Source organism: Pseudophryne corroboree, chromosome 3 (genome assembly GCF_028390025.1).
Source record: "Pseudophryne corroboree isolate aPseCor3 chromosome 3, aPseCor3.hap2, whole genome shotgun sequence".
Lineage (NCBI taxonomy): Eukaryota > Metazoa > Chordata > Amphibia > Anura > Myobatrachidae > Pseudophryne > Pseudophryne corroboree.
In genome coordinates, this window is record NC_086446.1 from 769964120 (window position 1) to 769986800 (window position 22681).

Genomic DNA, 22681 nt, shown 5'->3' on the forward strand with positions numbered 1-22681 from the left:
ACGGAGGCTTACGTTCCTAGGAATGATCCTGGATACGGAGGAACAAAAGGTGTGCCTTCCCTTAGAAAAGGCATTGGTAATCCAGTCAATGGTGCGGGATGTCCTAAAACCAACCCGGATATCGGTGCATCTGTGCATTCGCCTTCTGGGGAAGATGGTAGCCTGTTACGAGGCTCTGCAGTACGGAAGGTTTCATGCCAGGCCATTCCAGCTGGATCTGTTGGACAAATGGTCCGGATCACATCTTCACTTGCACCAGAGGATACGTCTGTCACCAAAAGCCAGGATTTCTCTTCTGTGGTGGCTCCGGACTTCTCACCTGACCGAGGGTCTACGGTTCGGGATTCAAAATTGGATTCTGCTAACTACGGACGCAAGCCTCAGAGGTTGGGGAGCAGTCATCCAAGGGGAACAGTTCCAAGGAAAATGGTCAAGTCAGGAAGCCATTCTTCCGATCAACATTCTGGAATTAAGGGCCATATACAACGCCCTTCTATAGGCATCGCATCTTCAAGATCAAGCCATTCAGGTTCAGTCGGAAAATGTGACGGCCGTCACATACATAAACCGACAGGGCGGAACGAAGAGCAGAGCTGCAATGTCAGAGGTAACAAAAATTCTCCTCTGGACAGAAAGACACGCGGTGGCTCTGTCAGCAATCTTCATTCCGGGAATAGAGAAATGGGAAGCGGACTTCCTCAGCAGACACAACCTTCATCCAGGAGAGTGGGGCCTTCACCCGCAGGTGTTCGAGTCCTTGACAAGTCGGTGGGGAATTCCACAGATTGACATGATGTCCTCTCGTCTCAACAAGAAGCTAAAGCGCTATTGTTCCAGGTCGAGGGACCCACAAGCAGTAGCGGTGGACGCTCTGGTGACTCCATGGGTTTACCAGATGGTTTACGTGTTCCCACCTCTTCCACTGATCCAAAGAATTCTCCAAATAATAAAAAGGGATAAGGTTCAAGCGATTCTCATTGCTCCAGATTGGCCGAGATGGGCCTGGTACGCGGATCTACTGGAGTTGCTTCTGGAGGACCCGTGGCCTATACCTCTGCGAGAGGATCTTCTGCAACAGGGGACGTTCGTCTATCAAGACTTACCGCGGCTATGTTTAACGGCATGGAAGTTGAACGTCAGATTTTAGCCCGGAAAGGTATTCCAAACAAGGTTATTCCAACCCTGATCCAAGCTAGGAAAGGGGTAACGTCTAAACATTACCACCGTATTAGGAAAAAATTTGTCTCATGGTGTGAAAACAGGAAATTTCCTGCAGTGGAATTTCAACTGGGACGTTTTCTCCTTTTTCTACAGTCAGGTGTGGATGTGGACCTACGTTTGGGCCCCTTGAAAGTCCAGATTTCGTCTTTGTCCATTTTCTTCCAGAAACAATTGACTTCCCTCCCTGAGGTTCAGAAGTTCTTGAAGGGGGTTCTGCACATCCAACCGCTTTTTGTGCCTCCCATGGCACCTTGGGATCTTAACATGGTGTTGCTGTTTCTGCAATCGGACTGGTTTGAACCTTTACAGGAGGTTGACGTTAAGTTTCTTACGTGGGAGACTGTCACACTGTTGGCCTTGGCTTCCACAAGGCATGTGTCCGAACTGGGGGACTTGTCTCACAAAAGCCCCTATTTGGTTTTTCATGAGGATAGAGCTGAACTCAGAACTTGTGAGCAATTTCTTCCTAAGGTGGTGTCTGCATTTCATATCAACCAACCTCTTGTGGTTCTGGTGCTTACTGACACCTCTGCTACCTCAAAGTCCCTGGATGTTGTGAGGGCCTTGAGGATCTACGTGAAGAAGACAGCTTGTCACAGAAAATAGCTGTTTGTTCTCTATGATCCCTAGAAAATTGGGTGTCCTGCTTCAAAGCAGTCTATTGCTCGATGGATCAGGCTTACCATCCAGCATGCTTATTCATCGGCAGGATTGCCGGTTCAGAAAGTACAGGCCCACTCTACTAGGTCAGTGGGTTATTCCTGGGCGGCTGCCCGGGGGTGTCTCGGCTTTATATGTCTGCCGAGCAGCTACTTGGTCAGGATCGAACACGTTTGCTAAGTTCTACAAGTTCCATACTTTGGCCTCTGAGGACCTTCAGTTTGATCAATCAATTCTGCAGGAACCTCAGCACTCTCCCACCTGGTTTGGGAGCTTTGGTACATCCCCATGGTACTAATGTGGACCCCAGTATCCTCTAGGACATAAGAGAAAATAGGATTTTAATTACCTACGGCAGAGGTTCCCAAACTCGGTCCTCAAGGCACCCCAACGGTCCTGGTTTTAAATGTATCCATGTCTGGCCACAGGTGACTTAATTAGCACCCTAGTCAATTTGATTTAACCATCTGTGCTGAGCCATGCCTATACCTAAAACCTGGACTGTTGGGGTGCCTTGAGGACTGCGTTTGGGAACCTCTGACCTACGGGTAAATCCTTTTCTCGTAGTACGTAGAGGATACTGGGCTCTCGCCCAGCGCTTCGTATTTCCTGTCCTGTTACTTAGTTAAGTATTATTGTTGGTTCAGCTGTTGCTGTTTCTGTTCAGTTTGGTTAGTTTGGCTTTCCTCTTGTTTGTGTGTGCTGGTTCGAATCTCACCACTGTTCAGTTAAATTCTTCTCTCAAAGTATGTCCTTCTCCTCGGGCACAGTTTCTAGACTGAGTCTGGTAGGAGGGGCATAGAGGGAGGAGCCAGCTCACACTATTGATTTCTTAAAGTGCCCATGGCTCCTAGTGGACCCGTCTATACCCCATGGTACTAATGTGGACCCCAGTACCCTCTACGGACTACGTGAAAAGGATTTACCGGTAGGTAATTAAAATCCTATTTTCTGGTATGAACCATGCTGCTATGCAAGGGGAGCAAATACATGTATATTTTTTCTGTGCAGGGTAAATACTGGCTGCTTTTGCATGTAGCCCACTGTTAGCCGCGGCTCGTGGAGGAGGCAGGTCCTGACTGTTGCCTAGCGACCGGGATGCTGCACCTCCTCCATCAGCCGGCACTTCCGGGTCCTGCCCTACGCGTAGCAACGCTACCGCTGGGGGGACTGGGAGCCGCGAGCGCCTATCAACCGGGACGCTAGACGCAGGCAGCGTTCCCGGTTGCTGGGCAACGAGTACAGCTCTGTATTGTGGATTTGCAGCAGCACAGCTGCATGTCCTTTCATTTATCTCATGACTGGGTTCTGATTGGTGCAACACCATTTATATTCCCTTCCTGGCCTCTCCCAATTCGGTGGTGATAGTTCCTGCTTTAGTATGAACCTGTCAGCGCGTATGAGATCCTGTCTGCCTGTGTTATATATATGACTCGGAGACCTTGCCAGACTGATTGACTGATAAGATCCAGCTAGCCTCGTATTAAGGTTTCTGTAGTCTCCACACAGACACTACTTTGCCTGCGTTTCTTTATTGTATATATCCTGTGCATTGTTGCATGTAATTCCAGTCTAGTTGTTTATAACATCTTTGAGCATTGTTGCTTTCATATTTATTACGTTGCTTATTACATCTTATGCATTGTTGCATTTACAATTATTCATATATTCAGTGTCGTTGCTTTCAACACCCTGTGCATTGTTATACATATGTGATGTGAATGATATAACGTCCGATCTGCCGGATCGGACGATATTGTTTATAGAGAAAAAGAGAGACTCTGTGTTGGGGCACGCTTAATAAAACTTAACTTTTAATTTGGAATATGATAAAATATAGTACCTTGACAAACACACACATATATATCTATACACCTATAGTCCTAAAAGAGAAGGACAAAATTTAAGGGAGATTCTGAATCTCTCTCTACTATTCTCATGAAAATCTAAAATTTGATTTTAATAAAGTAATAGATGAGATGATAGTGACACCTAAGATGAAAATATCGAAATTGATTTCAAACTAAGAAGAAAAAAACAAAGTTTCTGATAGGAATCACAATGGCATAGGATGTGACCACAGTTTGTAGTAAATTTTTAGATATAGGTATATTAACCAATGCCAAATGTGATAAATTTATCCTGGTATCCTAATAGAGGTAAATTGCCAATTCTAGCTTTCACGTCAGTAATAAGCGTATAAGGTAATATATGTAAATTCAGATAATGATATATTTAACAAGTCTGTAATCAGACACTTAAGAGAGGGAAAAAAAGGGGTGAAATTCAGTAGGGTCAAAGGTTGCTCCAACACTTCTGCTTTTCACACTTGGATACAGGTATCAATTACTGCACCCGATATTCCCTAGTAGTCTCCCACCTAGGTACTATTCAGGCTCCTCACTGCTTAGCTTCCAAGATCAGGCGAGATTGGGCGTAGCCAGAGAGATATGGCAGTAATATTACCTAGATTGTGAATGAGAGAGTGTATGGTTATTGGCACATACCAAGAGAGCACTTCTATTTTAATGAGTGCTGAATGAGTGAGGTATAGGAAACATTTAAGCACAAGGCCCGCCTCCTGTTGTTCGCCGCACTATATATGAATAGTGGACGAAGGGGCGGGTTGCCTGTGCTTATAGGAAAAAAAGAAAAAAAGTGAGAGGGATGAAATTACACAGGTATCTTAAAGTTTTCTTTGATATTCAAAGATTCAAAGTAGGGATCATAAGATCATATGTTATCCTAGGTGATAATTTGTATCTCTTGGAGTACCTGAGGTAAGTTTTGAAAATATATGAGGAGAACTGAATTACCAATATTGTAATATATTACTTGTTTATCACACTGATTGTCATTTAGTAAAAGAGAATGAAAAAGTTGACAAGAAAGAATAATTAAGCAATTTTACCTGTTGGTAGATCAAAGATTAAATATCAAATCTCAAATTTTCAAAATTTAACATAAATGATACGATACCAGGTAAGGTGGTGGGCTGAACCGTGCACTGTTCAGCACCACTTAACACAGACGGCCGTTTCACCTGAGGTGGCTTGTTCACTGTGACACAGTGAACAAGCCACCTCAGGTGAAACGGCCGTCTGTGTTAAGTGGTGCTGAACAGTGCACGGTTCAGCCCACCACCTTACCTGGTATCGTATCATTTATGTTAAATTTTGAAAATTTGAGATTTGATATTTAATCTTTGATCTACCAACAGGTAAAATTGCTTAATTATTCTTTCTTGTCAACTTTTTCATTCTCTTTTACTAAATGACAATCAGTGTGATAAACAAGTAATATATTACAATATTGGTAATTCAGTTCTCCTCATATATTTTCAAAACTTACCTCAGGTACTCCAAGAGATACAAATTATCACCTAGGATAACATATGATCTTATGATCCCTACTTTGAATCTTTGAATATCAAAGAAAACTTTAAGATACCTGTGTAATTTCATCCCTCTCACTTTTTTTCCTATAAGCACAGGCAACCCGCCCCTTCGTCCACTATTCATATATAGTGCGGCGAACAACAGGAGGCGGGCCTTGTGCTTAAATGTTTCCTATACCTCACTCATTCAGCACTCATTAAAATAGAAGTGCTGTCTTGGTATATGCCAATAACCATACACTCTCTCATTCACAATCTAGGTAATATTACTGCCATATCTCTCTGGCTACGCCCAATCTCGCCTGATCTTGGAAGCTAAGCAGTGAGGAGCCTGAATAGTACCTAGGTGGGAGACTACTAGGGAATATCGGGTGCAGTAATTGATACCTGTATCCAAGTGTGAAAAGCAGAAGTGTTGGAGCAACCTTTGACCCTACTGAATTTCACCCCTTTTTTTCCCTCTCTTAAGTGTCTGATTACAGACTTGTTAAATATATCATTATCTGAATTTACATATATTACCTTATACGCTTATTACTGACGTGAAAGCTAGAATTGGCAATTTACCTCTATTAGGATACCAGGATAAATTTATCACATTTGGCATTGGTTAATATACCTATATCTAAAAATTTACTACAAACTGTGGTCACATCCTATGCCATTGTGATTCCTATCAGAAACTTTGTTTTTTTCTTCTTAGTTTGAAATCAATTTCGATATTTTCATCTTAGGTGTCACTATCATCTCATCTATTACTTTATTAAAATCAAATTTTAGATTTTCATGAGAATAGTAGAGAGAGATTCAGAATCTCCCTTAAATTTTGTCCTTCTCTTTTAGGACTATAGGTGTATAGATATATATGTGTGTGTTTGTCAAGGTACTATATTTTATCATATTCCAAATTAAAAGTTAAGTTTTATTAAGCGTGCCCCAACACAGAGTCTCTCTTTTTCTCTATAAACAATACAGTATCATTGACTCTGGGTGCACCACCAACCACAACAAATTCCTTGAATACCATTCACAGGCATCTTTGATGTAAATGTACTGTTGGTCACAAGGGACAAATTTCATTAAGAGCCCCTGTCAAAAGAATATTTTAGTCCTGTGCGGCACCCAACCAACTTTTTCTCTGTTGATACATACGGATCGGACGATATATCAGGTGAACATCGGCAAGTGTGTACGGAGCCTAAGAAAAATACAAAGAAACTATTAGGAATATCTTCTTTGTATTATTGTAATCATTTTAATAGTCAAACCTGAATATTGGTCTATGACAGGTGAGGCAGTGCCTCCCCTGCCTATCTTTTCCTCGCATCTCTGATCAAAGCTCACCAAATTTCCAGCAGTATATACTGCTGCACCTGTGTATAATGCCCACAGTAACCCTCAGGCAGTGCCGTTTCTTGTGGCAGGTGAGCCGAAACCGCGTCATTCCACGAAACTCCGCCCCCCAAGCGGAGTACTATGGGTGGGAGTAGTGGGAGCAGAATATCAGCTCTGTCAGGCCCCCTTGAGAACAAGCATTCCCCTTGGGAATGAGCATGGATCCCAGAGCATGAAACCCCTGGCAACGAGCATGACGCCCAGCGCATGAAACCCCTGGCAACAAGCATGACGCCCAGCGCATGAAACCCCTGGCAACAAGCATGACACCCAGCCATGAAATCCCTGGCAACGAGTGTGACAGCCAGCGCATGAAACCCCTGACAACAAGCGTGACACCCAGCGCATGAAACCCCTGGCAACGAACATGACACCCAGTGGATGAAACCCCTGGCAACGAGCATGACACCCAGTGCATGAAACCCCTGGCAACGAGCATGACACGCAGTGCATGAAACCCCTGGCAACGAGCATGACACCAAGTGCATGAAACCCCTGGCAACGAGCATGACACCCAGTGCATGAAACCCCTTGCAACAAGCATGACACCCAGCGCGTGAAACCCCTGGCAACGAGCAGGTAATTTAAAAGTAATCAGAAGCTTTACTGTAGGGCATAATGTATCACGGGCATTGCGGTGTGTGGCATAATATGGTGCATGGGGCATTACTGTGTGAGGCTTAATATGGTGGAATTTAGTTTCTTTTCCTGTGGTGGCCGGGTCTGTTGCTGCAAGGTCAAAAACTGGGGTGTAAGGTAGTCTTTTCCTGTGAGACCACACCCATTTTAGTAAGACCATGCCAATTTTAACAAGACCACACCCCCTCACTTAATTTTTTTTTTTTTAATGCTCGCACTGGGCGTTATATTGTCGCTCGCACTGGGCGTTATATTGTCTAGAAACAGCCCTGCCCTCAGATTCATATATTGGGGTAAATCTACTAAAATGGGAGTTCTATGTAAAACCCCTTCTACACCAAAATCCCAGGTCTGACTCAGGATTTGGAACACGGTTCCAAGCCGGGTCAGACCCGGGACTTCCCCCATTTCACTGCAATGCCGATCCGGGATATTCCCGGATCGGCACCGTTTATTCCCGGACCCTGCATGCGGGGGGAGGACATGTCAAAGATTTTCATCGTAGATGTGCGTTTTTTCACACATCTACGATCAGATCTGAATTAGGCCCTAAGCCTTGGATGGCGATAAAGTGGATGGAGATAAAGCACCAACCAATCAGCTCCTAACTGTCATTTTTTAAACAAATATTCATGAAGCAGTGAAAAGTGTGGAGAAGTGAGTTAGTGGAGAAGTTGCCCATGGCAACCAATCAGCATTGAAGTAACATTTATAATTTGCATACTATAAAATTATACAGAGCTGCTGATTGGTTGCCATGGCAACTTCTCCACTGGCTCACTACCCCACTCTTATCACTGCTTAATGAATAGACACCATACAGCCTGTAACATGGCAGGAGCTGATTGGCTGGTACTTTATCTCTGTCCAATTTATCTCTCTCCAAGGCTTAGTACATAGACCAGTGGTCTCCAACCTTAATTGAGCTACTTTCGTAAAATAAAACCTCTGAAGGAGCTACCCCCTCTCCCCAATGCGCGTGCGTTCCTGCGGACATGGGTGTGGCCTCACAAAAGTGGGTGTGGCCTCACAACGACAAGTAATGCTTCCCCCCATAGTGCCAGATACACAAATAATGCCCCTCAGCAGCAGTGGCGGATTTAGCGGGGGGCGATTAGGGCGAACGCCCCCCCTACACATACCGGCACCGGGATGGAGGCCGGGTCCCGCCGCGGTGTTGGGAAAGAGGTGGAGAGCGGTGCAGCGCGGCGGGGGAAGGGGAGAGAGAGAGAGCGTCCTCACGCGCATACAGCAGCTGAGCGGCCTCTGTTCTGACCGCGCCCCCTCCTTCCTGTACGCGCGTCAGGACGCTCTCTATCTCTCCCCGTCCCGCGCCGCGCTGCCCGCTCTCCACCTCGTTCCCAATGCCGCGGCACCCGGCCTCCATCCGACTCCTCATGCTGGTGTCACTGTCTGCCAGCCATGTCTCCTACCCTCCAAACTTTAAGTAAGTGTGTGTGTGCCCCCTCTGTGTTCCATGTCTCCCCCCTCCGCTCCTAGCTAAAGTGCCTGTGTTCCATGTCTCCCCCCTCCGCTCCTAGCTAAAGTGCCTGTGTTCCATGTCTCCCCCTTCTTCTCCTAAGTAAAGTGTATGTGTCCCTGCATTATTTTGGCTCATTCAGTGTACTGTAATGTGAATTTCGGCTCATTCTACATGCAGTAAATAATGTGAATTTTCGGCTCATACATTGTGCTATAATGTGAATTTTGGCTCATTCTGCGTGCTATAATGTGAATTTCGGCCCAGTCAGTGTGCTATAATGTGAATTTCGGCTCATTCAGTGTGCTATAACGTGAATTTTGGCTCATTCTGCGTGCTATAACGTGAATTTTGGCTCATTCTGCGTGCTATAACGTGAATTTCGGCTCATTCAGTGTGCTATAACGTGAATTTTGGCTCATTCTGCGTGCTATAACGTGCATTTCGGCTCATTCTGCGTGCTATGATGTGCATTTCGGCTCATTCTGCGTGCTATGATGTGCATTTCGGCTCATTCTGCGTGCTATGATGTGCATTTCGGCTCATTCTGCGTGCTATGATGTGCATTTCGGCTCATTCTGCGTGCTATGATGTGCATTTCGGCTCATTCTGCGTGCTATGATGTGCATTTCTGCTCATTCAGTGTGCTATGATGTGCATTTCGGCTCATTCAGTGTGCTATAACGTGAATTTTGGCTCATTCTGCGTTCTATAATGTGAATTTCGGCTCATACAGTGTGCTATAATGTGAATTTCGGCTCATTCAGTGTGCTATAATGTGAATTTTGGCTCATTCTGCGTGCTATAACGTGAATTTTGGCTCATTCAGTGTGCTATAATGTGAATTTCGGCACATTCAGTGTGCTATAATGTGAATTTCGGCTCATTCAGTGTGCTATAATGTGAATTTCGGCTCATACAGTGTGCTATAATGTGAATTTTGGCTCATTCTGTGTGCTGTAGAAACAGAATTTGTCGGCAGATAAGAACCACTTGGCCCATCTAGTCTGCCCCTTTTTTTTTTTACATAATTTTTTATCTCTAACCTTATCTGATCCTTATTTCTTTGTAAGAATATCCTTATGTCTATCCCATGCATGTTTAAATTGCCCTACTGTCTACACATCGTGCTATAATGTGAATTTTGGCTCATTCTGCGTGCTATAATGTGAAATTTGGCTCATTCTGCGTGCTATAATGTGAATTTCGGCCCAGTCAGTGTGCTATAATGTGAATTTCGGCTCATTCAGTGTGCTATAACGTGAATTTTGGCTCATTCTGCGTGCTATAACGTGAATTTCGGCTCATTCAGTGTGCTATAACGTGAATTTTGGCTCATTCTGCGTGCTATAACGTGAATTTGGGCTCATTCTGCGTGCTATAACGTGAATTTGGGCTCATTCTGCGTGCTATAACGTGCATTTCGGCTCATTCTGCGTGCTATGATGTGCATTTCGGCTCATTCTGCGTGCTATGATGTGTATTTCGGCTCATTCTGCGTGCTATGATGTGCATTTCGGCTCATTCTGCGTGCTATGATGTGCATTTCGGCTCATTCTGCGTGCTATGATGTGAATTTTGGCTCATTCAGTGTGCTATAATGTGAATTTCGGCACATTCAGTGTGCTATAATGTGAATTTCGGCTCATTCAGTGTGCTATAATGTGAATTTCGGCTCATTCGGTGTGCTGTAGAAACAGAATTTGTCGGCAGATAAGAACCACTTGGCCCATCTAGTCTGCCCCTTTTTTTTTTTTTTTACATAATTTTTTATCTCTAACCTTATCTGATCCTTATTTCTTTGTAAGAATATCCTTATGTCTATCCCATGCATGTTTAAATTGCCCTACTGTCTTATCCTCTACCACCCCTGATGGAAGGAATGGCGATTCGCCAGTCTGTATCACCAGTGCGCAGGGTTCTCTCCACTAACTGGCAACATTTTATTAGTAATGGCAACAATAGGAAATTTAGAAGCGAACGGGAAGGGCATTACTAAGTGGGAGGGGCTATGATTAGGGGGAGGAGTCATAATTCTTAAACCGCCCCCCCCCTAAAAGTTAAGTCTAGATCCGCCACTGCTCAGCAGTGTCAGATATACAAATAATGCCTCCCAGCAGTGCCAGATACACAAATAATGCCCTCAGCAGTGCCAGATACACAAATAATGCCCCCAGCAGGGCCAGATACACAATTAATGTACTCAGCAGTGCCAGATACACAAATAATGCCCCCAGCAGTGCCAGATACAATTCCCCCCGCAGTGCCATTTAAAATGCCCCCCCCCGCAGCGCCAGATAAAATGTTCCCGCGCAGTGTCCGATACAGTGCCCCACAGAATGCTAACCCTTGCTGGCTTCTTCTACTGCCGCCGGTGCTGCTCCTCCCATATGAGGGACGGAGGGGGGAGGAGAGTGCAGCACGTGCCTCTCCTGTGATGTCCGGAGAGCGGCTGCCGTGAGGATTACAGAGTCTCCGGCGGCTGCGGGCATTTAAAATATGGTGCCGGTAAGTGAGCCAATCAAAACTCTCGGCCCGGCAGCCACTGCCGGTCCACAAGCTCTGATTGGCTGACGGCCGGCACAATATTAAAAATGAAGGGAGGAGCAGCACCGGCGGCAGTGACTGCCCAAGCCCGTGCACTCTATGAGCTACTGAAAATACTACGGCGAGCTACCTGTTGGAGATCACTGACATAGACCCTGTGTGTTCGGACACGTTTCCATCATAGCCAGCAATAACTTTATCAGCAGTTTGTGCTAGTGGGATTGGGGCAGATGCCTAGCCTTCTCTCCCCATGAGACCTGTCACTCAGATTCTTATGCTTGGTCATTTTCTTGCTTCCGGTGTTCACTTGCTGCCTAATATGTCCCACCACTTCACAGGTGCCATTGTAATGAGATAATCACCTGTCAGTGATTTTTATTGTTATGGCCGACCAGTATACATACCACGTTCAGATAATGAGGGTGGCAACTGAACTGCCCTCGCACCGCACAGCCGCAAGCTGCCTGTGGACAGAGATAGCGTTCAGACACTGTAGGTGCAAAAGGGGTGCAGCTCTTCCTGTGTCACTTGTTGTCTCCCCCCTTGACCCCGCATCCATCCCCTCCACTGATTACCATCATTTCCTGATCTCTGTCTCCCCCCTGTATTGTGTGTGTGTGACTGTATTTTCCCTCTCAGCTTTCCCGCAACCTTCTTCATATTACTGCCTTGCCCCAAAAATCCTGCAGGGAGTAACATGAGTATTGTATTGTAGAATATTTGCCCTATAGTGCAGGTAAGCGGTATCCGGACTCTGGGTCGACACCAATTAAGTCGACACCCATTGGCCGACAGTGGCTAAGTCGACACTAGAAATAGGACAACGATGAACAAGCTTGACATGCAAAAAGGTCACCATGATTTTTTCACATTTTTGTTTTATTTGGACTTTTTCACACTTTACGATCCACGTGGATTACAATTGGAACGGTAACCTGTGCCGAGCGCAGCGGTACCGGAGCGAGGCACCTTGCCCGCAGCATGGTGAGCGAAGTGAGCCATGCAAGGAGACACGGTGCACGAATTGGGGTTCTAATTGGGGCACTAATTGGGGTTCCCGGTCATTTGACGGAGAAAACGATACAAAAAAAACATTAAAAACTCATATCGACCTTTTTTCATGTCGACCTTGTTCGACCTAATGGCCGTGCCAACCTATTTCTAGTGTCGACCTAGCCACTGTCGACCAATGGGTGTCGACCTAATTGGTGTCGACCCTGATTCCCATACCCCAGGTAAGCACCTGAAGAAGGCAAAACTCCCTGGCTTTTGTCAGTGTAGGTTTCCCCTGTGAACAGTATTATTGTGGTAGACTACTTTTGCCATCGATGGGGGGAGAACCAGACAGTTTCCCTCCATCGATGGCATGTGATAAAGCTAAATATTTATCTTATATAAAACCCTTTATGAGGTCTAAGAACACTGTACGCTATTTACGTATGGAGTACCGTAAGGGTACGCTCGTTGCGTAACGATCGCTTAGCCGTGGTCGAGACGCTCAAGCGTCACGTTCGCTCACGGCCAAGAGATCACAGGCAGGCACGCTATTGGCTGCCGACTAACGTAATGGTTCGCTATAGCGTAGCGGACGCTCGGGACCACGAGGAGATCACCAGCGGCGCTGACGCTCACAATGTTAAACCTTTATATCTAAACCATAAACAATGTAATATGCTGTAAAACCTTAGTGTAGAGATAGGGTGTAGATGCAACACAGTGTAACCTTATTAACTTAAAAGCTGTTTGAGCGTCACCGACGCTCTGAGAATACTGAACACTATAAGAAATACACAGATACCGTGCTTAGGGTCCAACGCCTAATATATATATATTATGAATGTTATACTTGCAAAAGAATTAATACAATACAAGTCATACACTACAATATAACATAGACTACCTAACCAGATAACTACACATGAAATACAATACAATACTATTACGTTTAAGAGAATACGAGAGAAAGAGAAGAGAGAGAGAAATGGCCCATAACCACAAGAAAGACAATATGATTGCGGAGAAAACTTACGCACAAAGGAAACGATCGCATGCGCCTCTGGACATCCAGCTCCCGATTTTCAGCAATGATAACCGTTGAAGAGTGAGAGCTGGATGTGATCGGCTTGTCTATTTATGCCCCACACACAATACAATTCAATGGTCCCTACAATCTCATTGTTCATTGGACACAGGAATTCCTCCTCGCATTATAACAAAAGGTCATAGGTTGATTCATACAGGTGGGCTGTGACTATTTCCAACAGCTCAGGTGGGAGGGAAACTGGGTTTCCCGCCGCATGGATAAGTAAGTGCAAATACAGTAAATGTTCATAAACTTCTTATGTCCATAACTATTCGCACGAGCGATTAATCCGCTTCAAACCAACACCGGAATATTGCTAATTAAATACTCTTCCGATGGGTACTAAACACCACTGTATTACTCCTGTCTGACCCTTCGTATCAAACAAAGAGGGATTTCTCTGTTCACGAACATTCTATATTAACCAAACTTTCAGAATCTATCAAAGGGACCATGATCTATAAAATACATTATATAGTGAAAATATGTAACGAATGAGTCGCACGCTACGATCACATAAACTCTACCGTAAATACGCATACCGTGCACCTGCGGGTGCCCGCGACTGTGAGTATGCGCACGTACGGGAGAGCGTACGCATGCGCAGCACGGACCTGTGTGAGGTGCAAATATGGTAGTGTGCATAGAGATATTTTTCTGACTTTGACAGTCCACCCTTTGGCAGTCAACAATAACTGCCACCTTCTAAAACATTTCAAAAAGAGAAAAATATATGTCAGGGGTTAATACATTTACATGGTTGGGTAGGGGAGGAGAGGAGAAGGTAGGAAAAGGGTATGACCTAGTGAGATAGCAGAAGCATGTGTGTATGAATCCGTGCTTGGGGGTCATGTATCATCGTGCCGTACGTGTTTTAAATCAAGCTTCGAGGTATTGCGAAGTATACATTTGAATTCCTTCTTATCCCGTGATACGGGTCTGTGGATGGGCTGTCAAACTTTACCGAGCTCTTTTCGGCTTTGGTTGTAACAAAATGGGGGAGATATGTGATTGCTGATATCTGTGCCTGTATTCCCTATCGACTATGTGTGTCATTACCTGAGGGTTGTAGAAATGAAGAAAAGACATAATTACGGTAAATGCGGTGGTATTCTATGTCAGGTAAATGTACATTCGTCGATTGAGGTCTTGTTTGGTGTCTGTTGAATGCAGTCTTCTTTGTGCTTTTGCCCATAAGGTGCGAGCAAAAGCTGTCAATGTCCATAGATTTACAAAAGTGTTGGGCTAGCGTAATTTTAAAATTTCTAGGGAAACTGGGGATCCATGGCATAGTTCATCAAAAATCTGTGTATCAGGTTGTCAAAACTTCATCTTTAATCCATCTGTTGTCTGTATATCGGCTCATCAAATTCCTCGTCCAAGTGGGTCTTTTTACCTTGGAGGAAACGGAAAAACAGGTGAAAGAAACGGACCGTAGAAATCGCATTTTCATCACATCATTGTTTCTACATTTGGGTCATAAATCAGATCCATGGGAATTACAGTTTCCTCACTCCTTAAACTCATTACCCTAGTACGACGATTGCACCTCATTAAAGCCTGACCGCATCTAAATATCAAACCAATCGTTATGATAACACCTAAGATACATAGGAGAAACTTCCCAACATCCATTATGACTCCTTGAGCCCAGTCTCCTAAACCAGAGAACCAATTTCGCGGGTTCAACCATGACACCCAACCAGTCAGCTCATTACCTACAGCAGCAAGAGTGAGATTGTGTCTCCTGCGAAATTCCCACTTCAGTTGGAGAATATCGTCCATCTTTTGGTCTATGACCTCGACCGGATCCTCGGTGCTATTCGTAATATATGTGCAACATTTCACGCCGTATTGTGTTGCCAGTGTGACACAATATCCGCCTGTCACTGCTGTGAGGTAATTAAGAACCATTCTATGCTGTACCAGTTCTGTTTTATAAGCCTGAAGTTCTCTTCCAGTATACCTAAACGTGTCATCATACATTTCAGTGATATTATCTAACAAATTGGTGAGCGCAGATATGTATTTATAATTCAACACTCCTCTAGCGGTGCGAGTGATATCTAACGCGATTAGAAACTGAATCCCGGTGGATTCATGGATCATGTCAGAGGCCGGATGCTCTGTTCTTTCTATCAGGTGCCGTTTAACTACGTGCTCGTAATGGGTGTGAGTATAAGGAGTTTGGGCAACACGGTGTATGTCTTTCATTTTGTCATGTGATACAGTCATTACTTCAGGCAGTACTTTTCCAATATAACACAATCCTTCAGAGTTTGGGGCAAGCCACTTATACGCCTTTCTCCCGCATATGAAATATGCATCATCGGGGAGAACATATGGGACGGAGTAGGACATAACCATATTACACACCTTCCATGTGAAATCTCCTAACCCTAATTCTTCCATCTGCTTAGTACACGTATCAGGTTGTACGATATGTGCACAGTATCCTGGTGATACCTCTCCAACTCTCGTAATCCTATTTCCTAAGGTATACCTATATCGGAAAGATTTTCCTCTACTGGCTATGTGGCGTATAAGCTCTGTATCTGTAGGCATTCTATCTGCTCTATGCGAAAAGGTCATGGTTTGATTACTCCATGACACTTCCCAATTTCCCGGCTTTCGGGGATTGGAGATGTTAAAACATAATAGGGACCTATCCACATGGTATTGGTGGAGCTTCAAACTAGGAGGGCTGGAGATATTAAACCTCCTGTCCACCGGTCTCCCACCACTTAACTCAAGTACCTCCCCTAACGTTAAAGGAAATGGTACTAGCCCTGATTTGCTATGACCTTGAGGTACTTGAGAGCATACCCAACAATCTGTTTTATTTAACACACTACCCACTAAGGAGTGATAGTCACTCAATGGATGCCGGTCCATATGGATATTAAAACTGGATTGGCATTTCTTTATGCACCCATCCTCAATGACATTGTTACAGAGCCGACAGATACAGTTTTCTTCAGCTAACAATCCTTCACAATTCCTTCTATGGTCAATGCTATCGGATCGTTTTCTGATACTCGCCTTTACTTGTTGGTTACGTTGTTCTTGGAAAACTACGCCTCCATCTTTATCATCAGAACCCATTCCAGAACCTCTCTCGACCTCCATGGTACTCTCGCCGGAACAGACTGCTCTGGTCAACATCATGGTCAACAGGAAAATCCGGATCACAGTCTCTTGGGGCAAGTCCATCTTGTAGGAGGAAACGGAGAAGAATGAGAAGGGGGAAAAAATAATTTGAGGGAGAGGGGATGGGAAGTTGGAGAAAAACAATAAAAGGGAACAGGGGATCGACAACTGCTTTTGGTCTTGTGATTTTCAATGCTCAGGTGCCGCCTCAATCTTCCTGGAACAGACACTCCAGTGATACAACCTCTACCGTCTGTTCCTTATCACGGGACCTCTCTGGATCAGCAACCTTCTTACAGTGGGACGAATGAACCCAAGTCTCTCTCTCAGCAACCTTCAATGCTGTAGTGCTAGTCAATAAGACCTGGTATGGTCCTTCCCATCTGTCAATAAGGCAACCTGAGCGTAGAAAATTCCGTATCATTACATAATCCCCAGGTTCAATGTCATGACAATTACTATCTGGTAAATCAGGAATCACCAACTTCAAATTATCATTTTGATTCCTTAGCTGTTTACTCATGTTAATCAAGTACTTTACAGTCACTTCATTGTTACACTTCAAATCATCCTGAGGGTTAATCATAACATGCGGTTGTCGACCAAACAAGATTTCAAAAGGTGACAGATTAAGAGGGGACCTGGGAGTGGTTCTGATGCTGTACAGTACAATGGGTAAAGCTTCTGGCCATGTCAATCCTGTCTCTGCCATAACTTTACTCAGTTTATTTTTAATAGTGCTGTTCACTCTTTCCACTTTCGCACTCGCCTGTGGACGGTATGGAGTGTGCAGCTTGCTATCAATTCCCATCAATTTACACATTCCTTGAAAGACATCACCTGTAAAATGGGTACCCCTATCACTTTCAATTATTCTAGGGATACCATATCTACATACAAATTCCTGCACAATTTTCTTAGCAGTAAACATAGCGGTATTTGTGGCCGCAGGAAATGCTTCGACCCAATTTGAGAAAACATCTATACAAACAAGTACATATTTCAAATTTCGACAAGGGGGTAATTGAATGAAGTCAATCTGTATTACCTGGAAAGGGCCGCCTGCAGGTGGGATATGAGATGGTTCTGTTGGTATTGCCTTTCCGATGTTCTTTCTCAAACAGGTAAGGCATGACATTGCTCTCTTACTTGCATGAGATGAAAATCCTGGGGTGCACCAATATGCTCTTACCAACTTGCACATTCCCTCCTTGCCCAGATGAGTCAGCCCGTGTGCTGCCTCAGCTAAACATGGAAGATATGCTCTGGGGGCCACCGGTTTACCTTGTCCATCCGTCCAGAGTCCTGAGGACTCCTGGCCATATCCCTTTGCCTTCCAAACTGCCTTTTCCTGTGTGGAACACAAATTTTGCATCTCACACAACTTCTGTGTGTTGATGGTATTAAATACCATCAGTTGTGTGGTGTCTGTCTGTCTGGGTGTACCAGCTGCTAACTTAGCAGCTTCATCTGCTCGGCTGTTACCAAGTGATACTGGGTCTTGGCTATATGTGTGTGCTTTACACTTGATAACAGCCACTCTGTCGGGTTCCTGTATCGCTGTTAGAAGCCTTTTGATGTGAGCTGCATGCGCTATCGGTGTACCAGCTGCCGTCATGAAATTTCTGAGGCGCCATAGGGCTCCGAAATCATGGACTACCCCGAATGCGTATCTAGAATCGGTGTAGATATTGGCTGATTTGCCCTTAGCCAATTCACATGCTCTGGTTAGGGCGACCAGTTCAGCAACCTGGGCTGAGTGAGGTGGGCCTAGCGGTTCCGCTTCTATGGTGCCTTGGTCATCTACGACTGCGTATCCAGTACACAAGTCTCCCGAGTCTGACTGTCTATGACAACTACCGTCTGTGTAGAACGTAAGTTCTACATCTTCCAGTGGGTTGTCACTGATGTCAGGCCTTGCGGTAAAATTTTGGGTCAAATATTCCATACAATCATGTGTGTCTTCCTTTGTGTTAAATTCTCCTTCCCCACCACTCTCATCCTCCACCCTTTGTGCCTGTCCAGGCACACCTGGGAGATATGTTGCAGGATTTAATGCACTGCATCTCCTTATGGTGATGTTTACGGGGGCCATTAGTGCCAATTCCCATCTTGTAAACCGCGCTGATGAGACGTGTCTGGTTTGGGCAGAATTCAGCAAGGCTGACACTGCATGTGGTGTATGAATTGTGAGGTTGTGACCTAGCACTACATCTTCGCTTTTCATTACTAGCAATGCTATCGCAGCAACGCTTCGCAAGCATGTGGGGAGGGATCGCGCTACCGTGTCTAGCTGAGCGCTGTAATATGCTACTGGCCTGCTGGCATCACCGTGTTTTTGGGTTAGTACGCCTGCCGCGCAACCAGCACTTTCTGTTCCGTATAGTTCAAAGGGTTTCCCATAGTCTGGCATACCTAATGCTGGTGCCTGCGTTAGGCACTGTTTAAGTCTCTCAAATGCTGTCTCAGACTCGTCTGTATGCGAAATCCGATCAGGTTTGTTTGAGGAGACCATCTCCTGCAAGGGTAACGCTAGAATGGAAAACCCTGGGATCCAATTACGGCAATACCCACACATTCCTAAAAATGTTCTGATCTGTTGCTGGGTTCGTGGCAGAGTCATGTCTCTAATTGCTTGAATTCTATCAGCGGTCAGGTGTCTCAGTCCTTGTGTTAGACAGTGTCCCAAATATTTTACCTTAGTTTGGCATAATTGCAACTTGTCTTTGGAAACCTTGTGTCCTGTGTCTGAAAGATGAAACAGGAGCTGTTTCGTATCCTTCAGGGATGCTTCCAATGAATCAGAACACAGTAGTAGATCATCCACGTACTGTATTAATACTGATCCACTCACTGGTTGGAAAGACTGTAAACAATCATGCAAAGCCTGGGAAAATATACTTGGACTATCTATGAATCCTTGTGGTAATCGAGTCCATGTGTATTGGACTCCTCTGTATGTAAATGCAAACAAATATTGACTGTCAGGGTGCAGAGGTACCGAAAAGAAAGCGGAGCAGAGGTCAATAACAGTGAAAAATTTCGCAGTGGGAGGGATTTGCATTAGGATGACAGCTGGATTTGGCACTACGGGGAACTGACTCTCAACTATTTTGTTAATCCCCCTTAGATCCTGCACTAGCCGGTAACCCCTCCCCCCACTCTTTTTAACAGGGAAGATGGGACTATTGGCAGTGCTGGACGTTCTTACCAGAATGCCCTGTTGTAGCAAGCGCTCTATTACTGGGTAAACTCCTAATTCCACCTCTGGCTTCAGAGGGTACTGTGGGATTTTTGGAGCTATCCTACCATCTTTTACTTGTACAACTACCGGAGCTACGTTTGCCATTAATCCAGTGTCCTGTCCATCTTTAGTCCAAAGTGACTCTGGTATCTGAGATGTCATTTCTTCTACTTGGGAGGGAGTCCTATTTGTCATAATGGTATGTGACATTAATTTTGATGGGGAGTCTAACATGTCTCGCACTTCCTGAGCGTGATTCTCAGGTATGTCCAAGAATACACCTTCAGGAGTACAATAAATGACGCACCCCATTTTACACAGTAAGTCTCTTCCCAGGAGATTAGTCGGTGCCGATGCAGCCAGCAAAAAGGAATGCTTGGTATGTAAAGGCCCTATTGTAATCTCGGCTGGTTTGCTAACAGGGTAGTGCTGGACTACTCCCGTTACCCCTATGGCTGGAATTGTCTTACCAGTGGTGCTCATGCCCACTGTCGAATTTATCACTGATTTGGCCGCCCCTGTGTCTACAAGAAAGTTTAATGATTTACCAGCTACATTGATTGCAATTTCTGGTTCACTCCCAAGACTTGCAATCAATTTTACTGGCTGCAGATTACAGGTATGGCCACACCCCTATTGGGTATGGTGACCTCCCTGAATCCCGCTGGCAGCAACTACTTGTGAAGGGGTGAAATGGGAACTACCAGTGGCTTGCCAGTCTCTGTTCGGGGGGTATCTTTTTGTTTCCCCTGTATGTGGCTCATAACTCCGTCTCTGCGGACCTTGCTCCCAATGTCGTGTGTCGTGTCGTTGTCTAGGGGGTTGGTATGATCTTTGCGAATTTTTCGCTCTACAGTCTCGTGCTATGTGTCCCTGTTTATGACAAAAATAACATGTTACCACCTTTGACTTACCCACAGGGTTTGGTGATATAAACACAGGCTATTTTGTGGTCAGGGCCTGTATACTTACTGACATTAACTTATCACCTTGCGACTCCCTGTGTCTGGTGATATTCCGGTCGTGATCAATAGCAGCCTCTCTCAAAGTAGCCACCGACAGACCTCGCCAACATGGTTGTGTGGTCTGTACCCTAGTCTTTAATGCCTCTTTTAAACCATCCATTAGCACAGATACTGCTACTTCTTGATGATTTGCATTGGTCCTAATGTCCTCTATGCCAGTGTACTTTGCCATTTCTAATAATGCCCGGTGAAAATAATCAGCAGCTGTTTCTGATTCTTTTTGTTTAATGGAAAAAATTCTATTCCATTTGGCTACAGCTGGGAAATACTCCTTTAACTGTAAATTTATTCTTTTTACGTTATCTTTGTTGTACACATCTGTAAGAGGTACATCCTGATCCAGTCCACAGTCAGCTAAAAATTGAGCTGCGTCGACATTGGAGGGTAAACATGCCCTCAGCAATACCTGCCAATCTTTGTTATTGGGCTCTAAAGTGTTTCCTAGGTCTCTGATGTATTTTTGGCTAGCAACTAAGTCTTTTCTGGGGTCAGGGAATTCAGACACTATGGTCCTTAATTCCATTCGGGAAAACGGGCTGTACATGGCAATGTTCCTAACAGGAGTGACTCCTGAAGTGTCCGTTTTCCCATTTGGCACTACTATTACCTTAACAGGATTAACTCTAACAACATCATTCTGTGTAGGTTCTACAGTCTGTGGTGAAATAGTCTCAGCATAGTGTATGGTGCCGTACTTACCCGTTGATACGACCTCACCTGTCCCTCCGCTAGGGGGCTTTGTTACTAATCTTATGGGTTGGGCCGTGCCTACTGTCGTTTCTGATATGGTGGCTGCTAGAGAGAGCGCCGATATTGTTGCCGATTCGTCTTCCTGATCACACTCCTGGGGAAAGTTCAAAACAGGGTACAACTTGCACGGGTTAATACTTGCATGGGTTAACTTATTAACATTATCCTTAACATTTATACAGTTGCTAAGTGCCTGTTTGTTACCCCCTGATGCGTCATTCTCCGCAACCAATTTCTCTCCTGGTATGTATGGTGGCGGCGGGGCCGTGGCTATCAGTTTTCTGATAGGGCCAGATCCCGCCGCCTGAGCCAATCCTCTCTGTATTTCACCCTCCTGTTGCCATAGCTGCAAATAATCATAATGTTGGATTCGTCTCTTTGCTGATTTAATGAGACATATCCTTCTCCTTAAATTCGTTAACACTTCTGGGCTGAAGCTACCTACTCTTGGGAATTTCTCCCTGTCATGTACAGTCATTTTCTCCCATTCATCACATAAAATTTCTGTGTGCCTTCCGTATTTTTCACACATTACGTACCTTGCCGACCCGACTGGTCGGTTTACAGAATCAACCCGAACCGAGGTTGATCGCCCCCTTCTTGAACAACTGGCCCCCATAATTTGCAGGTGTTGCTAACCCTTAAAAAAACCAAAATATTCAAAGATAGGTTGACGGTGAAGTTTACCGAGCACCTCTATCACTGACCTGGTTTGGGAGTGTTGTGGACTCGGGGCTTCTTCCGATGACCGGGAAGAGGAACCGCCACTGGGTCGTAGTAGAGATGGCCGGATGTAGGTCTTCCTCATGCAGAACTAAGACGGCAGGCGGGAGGCCCAGAGGAATTCTTGTAGGTCTCCTGTAAGACAAGACTTGTAGAAATAATGAAGGCTGGGGTACTGAGATATTGGAGACACTGTGGTACTGAAGGCACTGAGGTACTGGGAGTACAGGGAGTGCTGGGAGACCCTTGGAGGCACGGAGGTGTTTGGAGGCACGGAGGTGCTTGGAGGCACGGAGGTGTTTGGAGACACCGAGGTGTTTGGAGGGACGAGGTGCTTGGAGGCACGAGGTGCTTGGAGACACGGAGG

At 45.0% G+C, this 22681-nt stretch overlaps 2 pseudogenes; one reads left to right on the forward strand and one right to left on the reverse strand.

Moving 5' to 3' along the window:
- Window positions 1-4224: 4224 nt before the first annotated feature.
- Window positions 4225-4343, reverse strand: LOC134896054 (5S ribosomal RNA; annotated as a pseudogene).
- Window positions 4344-5542: 1199 nt separating this feature from the next.
- LOC134896055 (5S ribosomal RNA) lies at window positions 5543-5661 on the forward strand (annotated as a pseudogene).
- Window positions 5662-22681: the final 17020 nt, after the last annotated feature.